This window comes from Saccopteryx leptura, chromosome 10 (genome assembly GCF_036850995.1).
Source record: "Saccopteryx leptura isolate mSacLep1 chromosome 10, mSacLep1_pri_phased_curated, whole genome shotgun sequence".
In the NCBI taxonomy this organism is placed as follows: Eukaryota; Metazoa; Chordata; class Mammalia; order Chiroptera; family Emballonuridae; genus Saccopteryx; species Saccopteryx leptura.
In genome coordinates this window covers 24,135,250-24,154,568 of record NC_089512.1, presented here as the reverse complement: position 1 = coordinate 24,154,568, position 19,319 = coordinate 24,135,250, and the positions used below count along the sequence as shown (strand labels likewise).

Genomic DNA, 19,319 nt, shown 5'->3' with positions numbered 1-19,319 from the left:
GCAAACTCCGATTATAGATGGAATATTAGAGTGGTCTTTGGGAGACAACTGGACTTCTGTAGTAACAACAGGTTTGTAGGAAAAAAGAAAAATGAGTTGTATCAAAATCTTTTTTAGATTTTGGAAATGAACCTTTATTGTAGTGTTTTAAACTGGGTACTCAATAATTATGAATATTTCTCATACACTGTACGTAGGTCTCTCTGGATGTCTAAATGCTTATTCCTAACAATTCCTGTTCCTCTGGTTTTACTTTGCAAGTGTGATCTTTGGAAGCCTGAAGGCCACACCTCTTGTCTTTCTTGGAACTGTCTAGGAGCTCACAAATGGGGGCCAGGCAGGTGCTCAGAACGAGTGGGAGACAAGCAGGGAAGTTGTTGATAATCAGGAACCATAGGCCCCCTAAAAGGGAGCAGGTCTTTCTCACCACTGGCCAGTTGTTGCTGTATCAGAATATAAACCCAGCAGTTCCCAAATCTTCCAGGTTTTCTTTGAAACCAGAAATATGAGTTATTGGGGAAAATTTCTGTTTTTGTTTTTGTTTTACAGGGACAGTGAGAGAGTCAAAGAGAGGGACAGATAGAGACAGACAGACAGAAAAGGAAAGAGATAAGCATTAATTTTTTGTTGTGGCTCCTTAGTTGTTCATCAACTGCTTTCTCATATGTGCCTTGACTGGGGGGGGGGGCTACAGCAGACTGGGTGACCCCTTGCTCAAGCCAGTGACCTTGGGCTCAAGCCAGAGACCTTGGGCTTTAAGCCAGTGACCTTTGAGTTCAAGCCAGCGACCATGGTGTCATGTCTGATCCCACGCTGGAGCTGGTGACCCCTCGCTCAAGCTGGTGAGCCCATGCTCGAGCCAGCGACCTTGGGGTTTCGAGCCTGTCCTCCGTGTCCCAGTCCCCACACTCTATCTATTGTACTATGGCCTGGTCAGGCAAATTTCTGGTTTTTAAATGTTAGCAGTAGATTTATATTTTAAACATGTATCCAAAATACAATGTGCATTCAGGCCATCAGTTTTATCTGTTGTATAATGCATATTACAAGTAATAAACTGACCAGATGTGCCCAGGGAGCACTGTCTTCTTGAAATTAAGTCAGATGGTTGATAACTTTGAAAGCATAGCTTCAGTTTACTAAAACTTCCCACCAGAAATGCCTTGGTTCTGGAGAATATAAGAGATGTTATGGTGTGACTATCTCTGGGTCTTAGGATGGGTTAAACATGATCTTCATCTATGACCCTTACTCTACCTACCCAATACCAATCTTTCTGGATTCTTTCTTTCCCAACCTTTTCATTTCAGTCTTAAGCCAGTCTCTTATTACTCTCTCTGACACTATCTAATGTCATCGTGACAGACATTTAAGAAAGTTGTAGTTTACAGGCATGATAAAGGTGCCTTGGGCCAGGGGCCTCACTTCCAGGTAAGGACATAGGTAAGGAGAGACCCAATGACATGACTGGGGTCAACAATGAGTTATGGGCCAGCAATGTGTGTGGAAACTGGGATCTCTAAGTCTAATTCCTGTTATTTTTACAGCTGATGGTGCAATACCATTGGCACTGAAGGGACAATTGAACCTTCAGACTTGCAGGAAAGCTACTCTGAACACCTCCAGGCCATTTAGTGTCCATTTCTTATGCACAAAGTAAAAAAAGAAAGACAAAAACATCTAACCATCCTCTCTCCACTGAGGTGAGAGAATAATTAAGAAGATAATGCTAGTTTAAAAAAGCATCATTTAAATTATCATCCATTTCCAGTTTATTTATTGTCCCCTATGCTATAACTTTGTTCACTAAAATGTGATAAAACATGTCATACCTTGGTAGATGCTGAAATGTCGTATCATCACATTGCCATCTTTCTTATGTGGTAAGATTTTGGTTCATGTTCATTTCTTGGTGGACTCATGGAGTTAGAGTAGTTGGTCTTAAATACTACATTTTATAATAGTTATTTATTTTAAATTAGCCTTTATTCATTCATTCATTCATTTTACAGAGGAGAGAGAGAGAGAGAAAGGAGGAAGGAGCAAGAAGCATCAACTCCCATATGTGCCTTGACCAGGCAAGCCCAGGGTTTTGAACTGGTGACCCCAGCATTCCAGGTTGATGATTTATCCACTGTGCCAGCCCAGGTCAGGCTAAATTAGCCTTTTAATTATGAACTCTTATTTCTAGAAGATATGTAAGTTATCAACTACTTCAAAGTTTTCTAAACTTTTAGATGGGGAACCCGTTCTTCAAGTGAACTATTATGTGGCTGCCCAGGATATGAATGGAGCTAAAGCAGTGATGAGGGTCCCAGAACACTCCAGCCATGTCTTCCCATAATGCTCTTTCTTAGAATTTGCTGCATAAATCTCAGAATCTCAGTAGCTTACACTTATAAGCATGTGTTCTCCTGAGAGTCTGGTGACTTAGGTTGGGCTTCTTGGGGACACTATTCCCTAGGCTGTCCTCTGGGCGCTAGCTTGTGGGTTGGGCTCAGCTCTGCTCTTCCACTAGTCTCATGTGGCCCCCAGGTTAAAGGGACAGGCAACACCAGCAAGCAGCTATTCTTATGGCAGATATCAAAGTTTATGAGGGACACTGATGGATTACATTCTGTCTGCTAATATCTCATTGGCCAAATGATTCACAAGCCCAGAATCGAGGTACAAGAAGAACACCCTGCTCACCATGAGATCACTGAAAATGTGTGTATATAACTCTGTTCCAGGAGAATGAAGAATTTAGAGCATAAATTCAGTTAACCAAATATCCTACCCCATGGTGACCTTAGAGCCAACACTGTTAACTCATAAAATGATGCATTGAGGTCTTAGCAGGTGGCTTAATGGATAAAGTGTCGGTCTAGAGAGTATGGACGTCCCAGGTCCGATTTCTGGTTAGGACACAAAGGAGAAGTGATCATCTGCTTCTCCCTCCCTCCCTCTCCCCCTTCCTCCTGCAGCCAGTGGCTTGATTGGTTTCAGCATGGCCTCAGGTGCTGAGAGTGGCTCCCTTGGAATGCATCAGCCTCAGGTGATAAAAATAGCTCAGTACTCGAGCGCAGGGTCCAGATGGGGTGGATCCCTGTTGGGGTGCATGCGGGAGTCTGCTTCACTATCTCCTCTCCTCTCACCTAAAAACAAAAAAGAAAAGAAAGAGAGAAAAAATAAAAATAAAACCATGCATTGAGTCCAACTGTGTCATGTTACCAATGAGCCATACTGAGGTGTAGAAAGACTAGTGACTTCCTCAACTTCGTCAAGGCCACACAACTAAAGACAGGTCTAGAACGCTTGTGAACTGACTCAAAATTGAGGACTTTCTTCACTATACTGTAATAAGTCTACCTTCAAGAAATGACCCAATTCACTTGAATTAAGTAGCAACACTGTAAATATAATTTTGAATAGACAGAATTATCTGTTTTACTGGTGGGTTTAGAAGTTGATTTAATACAGAGATGGGAAGGTGGCCTGAGCACCAAGAAGGAAATGGGGCAGAAATGTTCCTCCAAAATCTGGCATTTGGTGACAGTGTAATTTTGCATTAGATGTTTGCCTTTTCAAGCGTCATTTCTAACATTTGTCAATTGAGATAGTAATGGTATCCTCAGGAGATCATTGTGAGAATCAAGTATGTTATAGTCAATACTTGTGAGAGATTTTTCCTTTGGTTTATCATTCAGTAGCCAAGAGCCATGCCTCCCTTTTCTTGTGTGCTGTTAGGAAAACAAATCTTGTTGTTGTTTTTTTTTCAGGAGCGTATCCTCCTTACTGAGGCTATAAATATCACACACAGAAGGCAAACTGATCCTTTATGTAGCAAGGGCAAAAAGTCAGTCTTCTTTGCCCAATCCCCTGGGTTTTTCTAATGTGGAGTTTCCTAAGATACAAGCAAAATTATTGACTGCTCTGAAGTCCAATTCTAAGATACAATATGTGTTTACTAATTACTATAATAGACAGCAACATTCAAAAGGCTTTAATAATCCGTAGTGAAAGGCGTAAAGGCTATTTGGTCAGCAGGGTGCCTCTATGACATGTAGCTTTTTCCATTTTCTCTTGACGATCAGATGGCATAAAACCAGAACCTCTGTGACATGTCTGTCTTACTTGAATGTTGTATCCTTTTGCATTGCTCTTTTATCTTAAAACTAGTACTTGTCCTGCCATGAAAATGTATATGTATTCATTAGTCTGTCAAAATGTCTGTAAACATTAGATTGCTTTTGAGAAGCAAATGCCTAATTTGTAGAAAGAAAGCGTATTTTTTTTAAAAGTCCTCAAAACTTCTTTCTGTAAAAAAAATTAATAAATGTAATTGTATTCATAGGGTATATTAACACCAACTAGGTATAGCGACTTAATTTATCTAGTGACTGAAACATTTTGTGAAAAATCACTCTGTCGACTGAAATAGAAGTCGTGAGATTCCTATAAATACAGTTCCTCAAAATACATGTCTCAATAGTTTGCAAACATCATTTATCCTTGCTATTTTTAGCATCTGCTACCCTGAATTATGTGGTTCAAATATAGTTCTTATTCTACCTAGGAATTTCCAGAGTTCTTTTTCCTTTTTCTTCTACTTAACGCTTTGAATAGTATGAACGTTCATGTACATCCTCGTGCCTCCTGACCTTTCAGACTCAAAGGATGATTGATTTATTTAAAAAATGTGTAAGGAAACATTTTAAAAAAGGCAAATGTTTGTTCTTCTTGTTTCCATAAATTGGTTATCAAAACTAACATGATTTTAAGTTAATAAAACTGTAACTGGAACTAATTTCATTTTTTTTAAAAAAAAAAAAAACAACAACACTTTACTCCTGTAGGTCAGCGAGCATGAAAAAAACTCACTACTCAAAGGGTTAATAAAACTTCACAAAACATTGGGTAGCAGATTATCCTGAGAGCTGTTGGACTGAGTGTAGATAATATTTATAACTACACAGACACTGTCCCCCATAGTTTATGTCATATTGAAAGTGTAGGTCTATTATGAAATTCCAGGGAAGAGGAAGATTTGAATGTTCTCAGTATTGTTGGTACTTTCTGCCCACTCTCACATGCACTCCACTTCACTTATTCATTTGATACCTTCATTGGGCCCCACAGGACTCATCTGCCAGAATATTACTCTTGGTGTTCTATAATTATGAATAATAACAAAGGGGCTTCTGCTTTCCAAGTTGACTTTTTAATTAAAATTTTATCAAGGCATAACACACCTATCAAATTTTTCACAATACAGTGTGTTCGTAAAGTCATGGTGCACTTTTGACCGGTCACAGGAAAGCAACAAAAGACAATAGAAATGTGAAATCTGCACCAAATAAAAAGAAAACCCTCCCAGTTTCTGTAGGATGATGTGGCAGCATGTGTGCATGCGCAGATAATGACGTAACACTGTGTATACAGCGGAGCAGCCCACAGCCACGCCAGTTGAGATGTGGACGGTACAGAGGAAAGTTCAGTGTGTTCTGTGGCTCACTAAATTTGAATCTGTGACCAAAGTGCAACGTGAATATCGGAGTATTTATAACGAAGCGCCACCACATAGGAATAACATTACTCGGTGGGATAAGCAGTTGAAGAAAACCGGCAGTTTGGTGGAGAAACCCCGTTCTGGTAGGCCACCAGTCAGTGACGAATCTGTAGAGGCTATACAGGATAGCTACCTAAGGAGCCCTAAAAGTTCTGTGCGTGAGCCCACATCGAACTGCACTGAATAGGTATGAAACTGGGAGAGTTTTCCTTTTATTTGGTGCAGATTTCACATTTCTATCATCTTTTGTTGCTTCCCTGTGACTGGTCAAAAGTGCACCATGACTTTACGGACACACTGTATATGAGTGTGTAGCTTAATGAATTTTCACAAAGTGATCAGAAACAAGCAACCACCACAGAGGTCAGAAAATATAGAACTGGCCCTGGCAGGTTGCCTCAGTGAATAAGAATTGGCCTGGTATATGGACGTCCCAAGTTCAGTTCCTAGTCAGGGCACACAAGAAAACAACCATCTGCTTCTCTCCCTCAACTCCTCATCCTGCTCTCCCTCTTCCCCTCCCACAGCCAGTGGCTCGATTGGTTCAATAGTCAGCCCCAGACAGGGGTTACCAGGTGGATCCCGGTTGGGATGCATGCAGAAGTCTATCTCATTATCTCCTCTCCTTTACCCTCTCACCTAAAAATAAAGAAAAGTAGAGAACCATCATCCAAAAGTCATCATGCACCTTATTTCCTAATTTCCAAAAGGTAACCACTGTCCTGAATCTAACTCTATGCATCAGTTTTGTTTCCAAAGTTTTTATAAATAAAATCATATGATTTTCATGGTGGGCCAATCAGGGCGCCGTTTGGTTGCTCCACTTCCACCCACCATGAAAGCTGAAACGCCCACTAGTGGGTGGGAGGGACCAGGTTGACCAGCTCTGCAAAAGTGGGTGGTTTTTATAAAAAGGTTCGCCATCACGAACTTAGTGGCTATTTGTGTATCCTCTTTGGCAAGTGACTGTTTAAGCCCCTTACCCATTTTTCTGTTTCATAGTTTGACTTTTTCTTACTAATTAGTAGGAACTCAATATATTCTGGCCCTAAATCCTTTTTTAGATATTCGCATTGTGAGCATCTTCTCTCACTCTGAGAAATGGTTTTTCTCTCTCTTAATGTTGTCTTTAATGATGATAAGTTCTTTGGTTTAATATTTTATTTATAATTCTTTCCTTGTGGTTATGGATATTTATATTATGTTTAAAAAGTCTTTCATTTCCCCATTAAATAATTTTTTTCCCTAAAAGTTTTATTGTTTTACATTTAACATTTAGGTCTCCAATCTGTCTGGAATTTGTTGCATAAATGTGAAAAAGACCTCAAGTTTTTCTATTTTACATCTGTTCCATTGTTCTATTTGTAATTGTTGTAACTTATATAATTCCTTGATAATATAATTTAAAATAATTCTTGATAAGAAGTTATCAAGAATTGAAACATTATATAATTATATAATGAAACATTATATAATTAGTGAATCTGTGATACCTTTGTGATTCTGTGATAGTTCCTTTTTAATTTCAGGGAGACACTTTTAATAATTTACTATGAAATTTAATGTTTGCCAAGGACTTTTGTTGATACTCATTACAGTTAAGTATATACCTCTCTTAATGATAACTCTATTTTAACTCATATGGTTATTTTTTCTCAAATCTTTTGTGGAACGCTTCACGCTTCACAAATTTTTAAGAATTTACTTGTACAGCCCTGGCCAGATAGCTCAGTTGGTTAGAACATTGTCCCAATGCTCAGAAGTTGCTGATTTGATCCCTGGTCAGGGCACATATAGGAACAGATTATTGTTTCTTTCTCTCTCTCTCTCCCCCCACCTCTAAAATTAATAAATAAATTTTAAAAAGAATTTATTTATATATATATTTTCATTGTCTTTTAGTCTTCCTTGCATTTCCATGTTTTTACATGATATTATTTTGTTTAGATTTAGTGAATGTCTGCTGTTGACACAGTCTCTCATATTTGCTTATCTGGTTATTTCTATATTTTATTTTTGCCTTAAAGGACAATTTTACTTCTTTTTTTTATAAACACTTTTAAAGACTTTATTCATTTTAGAGAGAAGAGATAGAGAGAAGGGGTGAGGAACAGGAAGCATCAACTCCCATATGTGCCTTGACCAGGCAAGCTCAGGGTTTTGACCCAGCAACCTCAGTGTTCCAGGTCGGTGCTTTATCCACTGTGCCACCACAGGTCAGGCCTCATTTCTTAAAAAATTAAAAATTGACAGTTATTTTTTGACAACCTTTTAAAGATCTCATTCCATTGTCTTTTGGTCGCCATCATTCCTGTTAAAAAATCAGGTTAATTTCTAATTAATGATCTGTTGAAGCAAATGTATATTTTATCTGTGACTCCTTTTAAGAACTTTGGTTTTTTTGTTGTTGTTAGTCTTACAATGATATTTAAGGTATTTTTGTGTTTATCCTGCTTGAAATTTTAAATATTTAAAAAATTTGTAACATGCTACCTTTCACCAAATTTAGAAAATATTTGGGCACTGCCTCCTCAAATATTGTCACTTTTGCATTGTCTCTTTCTTTCCCCTGCATGTCTCCAATTGCACACATGCTGGACCTTTGTACTACATATATCTCCTATACACTTTGCCATATTTCCAGTTTTTTCCCCCTCTATTTCAGCCCTGTGCCTAGAATCAGCAAATGCTTAAAGAAAAAAAAAAAAAAAAAGCGGATAGTAGAATTATAGCTCATCTCTCTTTAGTTTACTTCCCTTCAGAATCTAGAAAATCAAGTCCTGGTTGCCTCACTACATCTCTGAATGTTTTCAGGCATATTGTTTTTGAATTTAGTTTAACTTTTCTTATTGCTCTCAGTGAGAGTGTTGGGTTGTTGCAAGCTAGTTCACCATAGTCAGAGGTGCAAGTCCCGTGTTCCTTTTAACTCAAAATTCAATCCAACAAATATTTATTGAGGTATAAAATCCTACAACTCAATTATTCTAAGTACAAGAAGTTTCACAGAACGTATTCCTTTTCTGGTTGCATAACACTACATCATTCTCTTAGAAACTTAGCAAAAGTAGTGGCAACTCTCCTCTTTGAACCAGGCCTTCCTTTGATGTTTTTAAATGTAGAATATCAAATAGAAGGAAACCAAGAGATAAATGAAAGTCAAAGAATCTTTATTGTCTGTCTTCTTTCTTCCCAAGTGATACATGTCACAAGCAAATGGGAGTGGGTGGGTGATGGCTAGATAATGACTTGAAATTGAGGAGATGTTTTGACCTTTACTATCTCTGCTATGGCAGAAATGACAGGTGATAATCAATTATAAATCTTTTACCTCACTGGAAGCACCTTGGCCAGTACCCTTTAATTCTTTCTGAAAGGCATGGAACAAGTAGTAAATTGCAAACCTGGTAAGAGTTTTATTTATTTTTAAGCTAATTTTTAAAAACACTACCTGTGCTCTTCTCTTTGATGTTTAATTAATTTCTGATAGGTGACACACAAAACCTGATAAAACTGCCTAGTAGTTTCAGTTTATCAATTACATATATATTTTTTTTTCCTAGAGAAAGGAGGGAAAGTAAGTGATAAATTCTGAGCACCAGAGGCATAGTGCCTCATGGAGGGGAACTTTGACTGGTCTAGCACAACTGACAATGAAACTCAAAGCCTGCTGTAAATTTACAGAAAGGATCTCATACAGTTGATTCTTAGTTTAAATACTCTTCATTTTAATTTTTTGTTTCCTAGCTTAAACAATTAAAGTCTATAAATATATTTTTATTCTGTCAAGGAAAATGTCCTTTGAAAGTAGTCTTTTCTCACAGTTTTAATTTATGCTAATATTATATATGAGTTATATGAATTGAAAGTTTTATAAATCTTTTTAGTCAATTGTCAAGTAAAAGACTTTAACTGAAGTAGAGAGATATCTTTTACCTATGTCCTATTATAGTAAGTCCAGACATGTGACATCAGCACTAAAGTTCCTATTTCCTAAGAGAGATTTTGATTTAATTGGTATGTTTTGATCACCAGATTGGCACATTGCTTTCAAAATGTGTTTCTATATTTAAATCAAATAATAGCAATTTAACTTAAATTTTAAGAGAAAATGATAAAATACCATATTTCATATGCCTACTTTATTTCTAATGAATTTTTATTCATGGAGCATTTCAAACACAGTGAAAAGTATAGAAAATAACATGACAGGTATCCATGAGTCCTTTCTAAAATATTAATATTTTGCTATATTTATTTTAAGCATATTCTAGAGAAAAACTTCCATGGTAGAAAATGAAGACGTGTATAATTACATATGTTGAAGTACTCTTGGTAGCATTGAAAAAGTGGGAGGAAACCAGTTTTCCGTCTTACAAGGGATTCATAAACGGTGGAGTAGATCAATTTCCCCAAATGTGGGAGAGGATGAAAGCATGTTGTGGCATGCCTTTACCTCTACACAGAACATCTTCTATTCTTACCTGATTGTTTTATAAAAACTAAGTTATTAAAGCAGTACATACTCATTGTAGAATTTTCAAAACAAGGAAAAAGGTAAAAGAAGATTAAAATCCCCTATAAAAATTGCTGTTATTCAGAGCTTTATACATTATTATAGACTCAGAGATGGCAGGTTAATGGAATACACAGAAACTATAGAGTCTCTGGCACATTTTATATTTTTCAGCTTAGACCCAATTTTGAATATACTAGTTCTGCAAAAATATGTAAGCACAATAAAAATTACTCTCGCACTATCATAGTATGCTAGAGACTCTTGTCTGAGGAACAGGGTGATTAGGGGGTGAGAGAAACCAGGACAGGCACAGACACTTAGATTGCCCTACAAACTGAGGGAAGCTCGCCTCCAGATAAAATAGCCATGCAAGCAGAACATAGTCCAAAACAGGGGGAAGTCCTTAGCACATGCAGGTAAGAAAGAAAGGAGAACTCACAGGAAGATACATATTCCAAACACAGGGAAAGTCCTTAGTCCATGCAAGCAGAACATAGTCCAAACAACGGGAAAGTCCTTAGCACATACATGTAAGAAAGAAAGGAGAACTCACAGGCAGATAAATATGCTGAAGAGAGAATTAGTGATTACAGTATAAATTTTGGATGTTGCTGATTGAAAACAAGGAGAAAATTAAAACAAAGACAGCAGTGGTCCTTACTAATATGTCACTTCCCAGATCTTAAATGTATCTGTCGAATGAAGGAATTAACATTGCATATAGTTTTTACTTCAAAAAACTTTTTTATTATTGTAGAATCCACAGATCCACATATATGTATACTTTTACCTATGACAATTTCTTTTCTTCTTTCTCATTTTTGGTGGAAGTACGTGGCTCCCTCTCCTCTTTGTCTGCTCATCCCTATCACCCTGGATAATCCACATTTATAACCTATTGGGTATCTGTCCCTATTTCTCTTTTTCCTCACATAGTAATTCTTTATACACACCTCTCCAACAAACACATGTGCACACACAAAGATACTTTTGGTAATTATTGCCAAACTTAATACTTAAAAAAATGAGTCACATAAAATCATATAATGCACACTTCCCTGTGTCTTGCTTTTCTTATAAAATCATACATCATAAAAATTCCTGAAGCCATCTGATGTAGCTTTTTTTAATACTAAAGATGACAGTATAATAATAAAAGATATGGATATACCATGTGTATTTAGGTAGTCACCTATGGATGGACATTCACCTTGTTTTATATTTTGCCCATTACATATATGTTCTTAACTTATCCGTCATTATATTTCTATAAGATAAATTCCCAGACATGGAATGACCTGGTCAAAAAAGTTTATATTTATAATTTTAGTAGGTATTGCCAAATCGCTTTCAAATATAGTAGGAGTTAATAAGTCCACCAATAGTGTTTATATTTCTATATATCTGGAAACCTGTTTATCTTCATATATATAATACATATGCATATTTTACATTAATATTATCATTTTCATATGGTGTAGATTTTTTGCATTTTTAGTCCTTAAAAAATAATCTCTGTTAGCAGAAAAATTTTACTGTGGAATAGTTGAGATAATTTTTACCCCACCTACTCACTCTAACATTGAAGAGGTTAAGTTCTGATTTAGGTAAACACTCAGAATTGAACCACAGTGTTTGAATGTTTGAATTTGTGCTTTCATGGGAGGAACACAATGGTTTAATGTACTTTCCTTGGCATAAATACCTGTTCTCTTTTAAAATATATCTGTTGCTTAGGGAGTCCTTTCTTTGGGGTTGATCAGAACCCTCCTATTATATTGAGAGGTGACACCTTGTTAACTAGGAAGCCAGACCAGATTTAGAGCAAGGTCTTGGGAAAAAGACCATGGTAGCAGCTAAGATGCTTTCTTTTCCAAGAGAAAAGGAGTCTTTAGAGGGCTGGCTTATCAGGGAAAGGAGACCAGAGATTGATTTATTTTACAACTCTAACTAGGAATACACTGCAAGTGTCCCTCAGAAGTATGGGAGCAGCAGTAGTTTAGGATTCCAGCCATTGGCCCTGGGCTCTGCACTCTGTCCTTCAGAAGTAACACAGATGGCAATTAAAAATATTAATGCTATAAAAACCATCTGATGACATCATGATAGACATCGGCACAAGCGAAGTCAGCATAGGCGCCATTGGACTACCCAATAAAGATTAGAGTAGCAAAGAGGCCAGAATATTTTCACCAGAAAAGGGGGTTATCACACAACCCCCTTTTCTTCTAGTGTTGAGATAGATTCCCCCTTTTTTCCCCAGGGGAATAAATTTTAAAGTTCCTCTGAATATTAAAAACAACGAAGGAGAAACCTAATAATGAGAGAAATGCTGAGTAGATGTGTGTTTAGTTTGCTGTCCAGCTTGAGGACCAACTGGATGTGGGTTCTTGGACTGCATTTGCTCCTATCTGGCTACAAAAAAAAGTGGACCCCAATTTCATCAAAGGTAAAATGATAAAACAGGAAGTGGTGGCTCCCCAAATCTCCAAGATTCTAACATTCTTTCGGATTTCCGAATCAGATACATTGTGTGTTGTTCAATAGGATGAGCCAGTTTTCATGTGCGGTTCACCAGCCTGTTGCCCATAAGGTCAGTTTCTCCCACAGTTTTTTTGTGGATCATGTGTTACCGTCAGAAAACTGAAAACAATATAGCATTTCAATATCAGATTCAGTGTAACAGTGAGATCTTCTGGCTTTTCTGCAGAATCAGAAGAGCTGGTAACACTTGGATGGAGGAAGGTGAGGGAACCCCTTTGCTCCCCAGATCAGTCCCCACCACTGTGTTCCTCAAACACTGAGGCTCATTCAGGGTCCAGAGCCTTTACTGTTGTGTTTCTGTGGCCAAGCCTGCTTCTCTCATTCCCGTGACCTCCTCTTTCTCTTCACCGCCATACTGTTGGCGCTGATTCTGAAAACTAAAAGGACAATAAAAAAATGAAAAGGAAATTGTGTCCATGTGGATCATATAAAAAGGAAAAGAAATTAAAAACAAGCAGATTATCTCGATACGATTGGATTAGACACAGTTGAGAATAACAAACTGAGCAGAGAAAATTAAAATACAGAAAAACTTTTCTTAAGCAAATTGCCTGAGTGTTGGATCACGTTTTGTCCTTTCTTTATTCCTTCATGGGTCTGAGTAGAAAGATTTTTTTTTTTCTTTTCCCCCAGTGTAGCACTACATTATTTATATTCTTTCCTATTATTTTGTTTCTTCCCTCCGAGTTTCCTTAGTGTTACTGGCGTGGAGGAGGTCAGGAAAGGAGGAAATGATGAAGGCAGGGGTTGCAGAGGTGGAAACCACAGGGCTTCTATTCCATCAGTACATGTTCAATGTCTAAAAATATGTATTTACCAAAGAGAATGTAAGATTGCCCCTTTTCTATGCTGCTGTTATTTCAGTTACCAAAAACTTCCCAGTATTCTATTTTCCTACAAACAGTTACTTTATATTCTGGTTTTTTTGTTTTGTATTATTTTTTTTAGTTGCCGATTTTTTAACCTACCAAACAAGTTACACAGTCAAGTGCAACAGCATTGGGCGGGGAAGTATACCCTTCCCTTAGGAAATTAAAAGAGTGTGCTGCTGTATAATTCTTTCTTAGGAGAAAGAGAAAGAAGTATGATAATAATATAACCTACTAAAGAGTGTTTCCAGTAGGTGAATGGCTGCCATTTTAAAGGGTAACATAGAAATACATTTACAAGAAGTAAAGGAGCTCCAATCCAAAAACATTTTTTTTTTTTTTGTATTTTTCTGAAGCTGGAAACGGGGAGAGACAGTCAGACAGACTCCCGCATGCGCCCGACCGGAATCCACCCGGCACGCCCACCAGGGGCGATGCTCTGCCCACCAGGGGGCGATGCTCTGCCCCTCCGGGGCGTCGCTCTGCCATGACCAGAGCCACTCTAGCGCCTGGGGCAGAGGCCAAGGAGCCATCCCCAGCGCCTGGGCCATCTTTGCTCCAATGGAGCCTTGGCTGCAGGAGGGGAAGAGAGAGAGAGGAAGGAGGGGGGGATGGAGAAGCAAATGGGCGCTTCTCCTATGTGCCCTGGCCGGGAATCGAACCCGGGTCCCCCGCACGCCAGGCCGACGCTCTACCGCTGAGCCAATCGGCCAGGGCCCCAAAAATTTATTTGTATTTTATCTCAGTATAGATTTATATATCACATAAAACTTGGAGTGTGCAATGATTATATGGAAGTGTTTAATAAAATTGAGATAGTCAACAATGTTACAAAAGAGTGACCATAGGTGGAGCTGCTTCTTTTTCCAGAAATGACTCCTTTTGCCAAAGGGGATTTGATTTGTTTTTCCAGTTCTCTGGCAGTGTCGCCTGATGGGACAGACTGCAGGTGTGGCGGTGGTACACTTAGCTTGCAGGGATGAATTCGTGCAGGGATGCTGCAACACTCAAGTTAGAGAGCAAGTGCCTTTCTAGGGTCATAAGCAGAGCAGGCTGCAGACATTTTGCAGAACATATTAGAAAGAAAATCCTTCCCATCGGGAAACAACCGAAAATCATCTGCCACATTGGTGTGTTCACTCATTAATTAATTTCTTTTTATCCAATGTATAGGGACTAAATCAGTAAGTAGTTCACATGCCTTATAAAGTAGTTTGATTTTTATATTATAGTTCATGGGGAGCCATTAAAGAAACATGAATAAGAAAGTATTAGTAAGATCATCTAGGAGATACACAAACACACACACACACACATACACACACAGATGTGAACAGACACATGGACATTTATGTTAATAAGGACTTATACTTTGGCCCTAGAGGCCTGTCTCTACTCCATAGTAGCTGTATAGTCCTGAGAAAACTATGAAAACCACTCTAATCTTCAATTTCTTCATCTGTGAAATAAAAATTATAATAGCACGTTCATTAATATGATTATCAGGGGTATTGAACTTGCAGATGCAGAAGGCAGAGTGACAGAATAACAAGACTAAAGTCTATCCAGATTGCCTGGCTTTTAACCTGTACCATTCACTTGCTGTGTGACCTTAAGTAAGTTTTGTAACCTCTCTGTGGTCAATAAACTAATCATTTGTAATTATGAACATTCCTATTAAGCCAATATTTGTGTTCTGGTCTAAGCCATTGTTCAGTGATTCCTAGCTCAGAGTTCAACATTTATTTGGGTTCATTTTGTATGTAACACCAACCATGGACAAATTACTTTATGAGCCTATCTCGACTGTTATACTTTTTTTCAATATCTTGCCATTGTTTAACATTCTGGAAATTAGTTTTGTTTACTTGCCTAGTAAGCGGTAGTTTTTAAATAACATATGCATATGCTCATTTATTCATCCATCCATTCATTCACTAGAGATGATTTAATTCTGCTTCTGTGCTTTAGAAGCCACAATGTACATATTCCTGATAAAAACATGGCATTAGTAACCGGGCCATTAATGAGGTTTTCTTAGGGATCCAATTTTTCAACAGCAGGAAACTGAGTGTGGGTTTTCTGTCTTCTATTTTATGTACTCTGTGCTCAGCTGTCAAAGCCCATCTTCCCTGTGCAAATTGGGTTTCCAAAGTATCTAAGTCCGTGGACTTCAGAAAATGACTTTGTAGATTGTAGTTGACAGAATTGCTTGGCAATCATGTGTTGGGACTTCCTGAGTCTTCATAGACTTCTGACATCCCTAAAGGGAAGTGGTAATGTACATCTTACACAGTCTGCTGCCTGTGGCCGTCATCCTCTGGACACATCAGGAGCCGCCGATTCCATGACCTTGTTCTCTGTACTTTATGAAACACTTGCACATCTGTTAGATCACTGCACATTAGTAACCCTGAGAAAGAGGCAAAGCTCACAAAAAAGGTAATGCTCTGTGAACAATTCTCAGTCATTGGTCTTTATCTAGTCACTGGGTGGGCACTTACTAACTTAGCTCCCCAGATTGGAAAAAAAAAATAACAAGGAGCAGGGGTATGTTTCTTCCCTGTAGGAAGAAGATGATGTCATGACCCTAGGCTAATCTGTAAGAGCAAAACAGTAGTATCAGCAATCTGTCTCATTAAAAGTTTATTTAAAAATGTTTATTTTTCTGCTTCTATTCCAGTCTGCATTATTTTCATCTATTTCAATTTTTAATTAGTATTGTATATTATTTTTTTTATTTATTGATTTGAGAGAGAGAGAAACATTGACTGGTTTTCAACTTATTTATGTATTTATTAGTTGATTCTTGTATGTGCCTTGACCAGAGATCGAACCCACAACATTGGCATATAGGGATGACAGTCTACCCAGCTGAGCTACCCATCAAGGCCAGTGTTCAATTTGTGTGTGTGTGTGTGTGTGTGTGTGTGTGTGTGTGTGTGTGTGTGACTGAGACAGAGAGAGAGACAGATAGGGATAAATAGACAGGAAGGGAGAGAGATGAGAAACATCAATTCTTCACTGTAGCACCTTAGTTATTCATTGGTTGCTTTCTCATATGTGCCTTGACTGGGGGGGGGATGTGTGAAGGGGCTACAACAGAGCAGGTGACCCCTTGCTCAAGCCAATGACCTTGGGCTCAAGGCAGCGACCATGGGGTCATGCCTATGATCCCAGGCTCAAGCCAGTGGCCCCGTGCTTAAATTGGTGAGCCCATGGTCAAGCCGGATGAGCCTGCACTCAAGCCAGGAACCTTGGGGTTTCAAACCTGGGTCCTCTGCATCCACTGCACCTTTAAGAGTTGTTTGTGCTCCATCTTTAAATAAAACACAGCACTGTTAAGTGGAGTGATGTAAACTAATTCATGAAAATCTATGGGCTTTAGAATTTGATGACCCTGCTGTGTGCTCTTGCTCTGATTTTCACTAGCTTTTGACAAATTCTGAATCATTTTCTGGAGCCCTCAGTTTCACTTTCTGTAAATGGAGTCTCTTATTTGTGAGGGCTCACACAAACTTACTCAGAAGTATATTTTGCATAGGAGAGACATTATTGCATAGGAGCTGAAACGGGAGGTTCTGGAAACTGACTGACTAGAGTTGAATTCCATGTTAGCCACTTACGTAGTGTGTGTCCTGGGGAAAAGTATGCCACCTGTGCCTCAGTTTTCTCACCTGGAAAATGGATTCCTCACAGGGTTTTTGAAGGATGAAATAAGTCAATGTGTGTAAAGAATTCAGAATTGAGTTTGACATCAAGTAAGTGTTGAAAATATCTTAGCTAATATTATGGGCATGTAAGCATCTCGATTCCACATTCTTGAGTTTAGATACACTTAACTTAGGGAAATATCTGAAGTCTAAAGCTCTAAAATGTAGACATGTGGATTCACCATCCCCTGGAAACTCTTAATTTAGGCACAATTTGAATTAACCACATACAGGCATTACAGGTAATATCCCCATTCTTTTAACTCCATGACATAAATCATTACTCACTCTGCATAAGTACTAATTGTGAGAATCCACACATTATCATGAGGGTCTTAAGTAATCAAAACCATAGGGGCTTGAGAACTATGTTCAACAATAAGGACCTCTTTAATTGAAAGTTTAATTATTTTAATTGTTGAAGAGACTGTCTTTTTTAGGACCTTCTTAGAAGAGAACTTTCTTCCTTCCTTCTTTCCTTCCTCCCTCCCTCCCTCCCTCCCTTCTTTCCTTCTTTCCTTCCTTCCTTCCTTCCTTCCTTCCTTCCTTCCTTCCTTCCTTCCTTCCTTCCTTCCTTCCTTCATTCCTTCCTTCCTTCTTTCCTTCCTTTCTAAAGGTTATACTTAGCACAGTCTCACTGGCAAATAGTCATGCCGGGCAGGCAAAGTGAAAGGTGTGTACACTCTGTTAGGAATTGAGAGAGGTAATTAAATACAAATCCTGCGACCCTGCTAGTTTCAATACTTTTTATATTTTGTATAGCATCTTCCACAAGCTGAAAATTTGTTGAATGTGTTAAAAGGCTAGCAGCTCTTCCATGCAGAACGTTTCCATACCTGGGGTACAGGCTACCATTCTGACTGCTCCATTGGACAAAAACCATCCTCTCATACTCTGCCTCTGTGACCAAGCCATTCATGACCGCATGAAAGCAAAGCTAGCCATCCATCCCATCCCATCCCATCCCATTATGGCAAAAAGTGCTCATTGGGCCCTTCAGCTCACTCTCAGGGTTTGTTTTCCTACTGGTTCTAGTGTAAAAAAAATAATGCCGACTTTCCCACTGTTATCCTAGAATCACACATATTTCTAAATGAATGAAATGTAAAAGGTGCACTTTTCAACAAGACTTGGAATACCTGGTTTCAGTGTCTGGCTTCAGACCTCTCAATCTCTGAATCATTGTATACCATCTGCAATGGCAAATGAAGGATACTTTTTATTGGGAAGAAGATTGGAATAAGAAGTCTTAAATAATTTTTAACCTTAATTTTGAGAAACTTTTTATATTGATATTCCTCCCTCCCTTGAAAACAGAGTAAAAAACCTCTTTATTGAAAGGTAGTTAATTATTTATACTGCTGGGTCATTTTGAGGTACCAGTCCTACTTGTCCAATACTCTTTGGTATAAAAAGGCAGGAACTATAATGTCTGCGAAGCCCAGACTACCAGGAGGCATCTGGGGACCTGTGGGTCATCCACACTGAGGTCAAGGCAGGGTATTAGAAAGAGGGTTGGTTGCCCTGACCGGTTGGCTCAGTGGTAGAGCATCAGCCTCGTGTGCGGAAGTCCCGGGTTCGATTCCCAGCCAGGGCACACAGGAGAGGCGCCCATCTGCTTCTCCACCCCTCCCCCTCTCCTTCCTCTGTCTCTCTCTTCCCCTCCCGCAGCCGAGGCTCCATTGGAGCAAAAAGATGGCCCGGGCGCTGGGGATGGCTCCTTGGCCTCTGTCCCAGGCGCTAGAGTGGCTCTGGTCACGACAGAGCGACGCCCCGGATGGGCAGAGCATCACCCCCTGGTGGGTGTGCCGGGTGGATCCCGGTCGGGCGCATGCGGGAGTCTGTCTGACTGTCTCCCCGTTTCCAGCTTCAGAAAAATACAAAATATATAAAAATACAAAAATACAAAAAATAAAATAAAATAAAATAAAAAGAAAGAGGGTTGGCTGTCCCTATTTCTATATTCTCTCCCTTTTTCACAATGCTCATAAGTCAGCTTCCTTTATGATGTACATGTTTCGTATTAAAGAAAGCGGAATTCAGTTGAAGCTCATAGATCACTTGGGAACTGCCAAAGTTGCATTAATGATTAGAATCAGCTCACCACAAAAAGTCAGTCTTGGACT

The 19,319-nt window shown here is 38.7% G+C and overlaps 1 non-coding gene across 1 annotated transcript; it reads left to right on the top strand.

The window, feature by feature from the left end:
- Positions 1 to 18,714: 18,714 nt before the first annotated feature.
- On the top strand, positions 18,715 to 18,790 carry TRNAT-CGU (transfer RNA threonine (anticodon CGU)). The gene has a single exon. It is a non-coding gene; the product is annotated as a tRNA-Thr (tRNA).
- Positions 18,791 to 19,319: the final 529 nt, after the last annotated feature.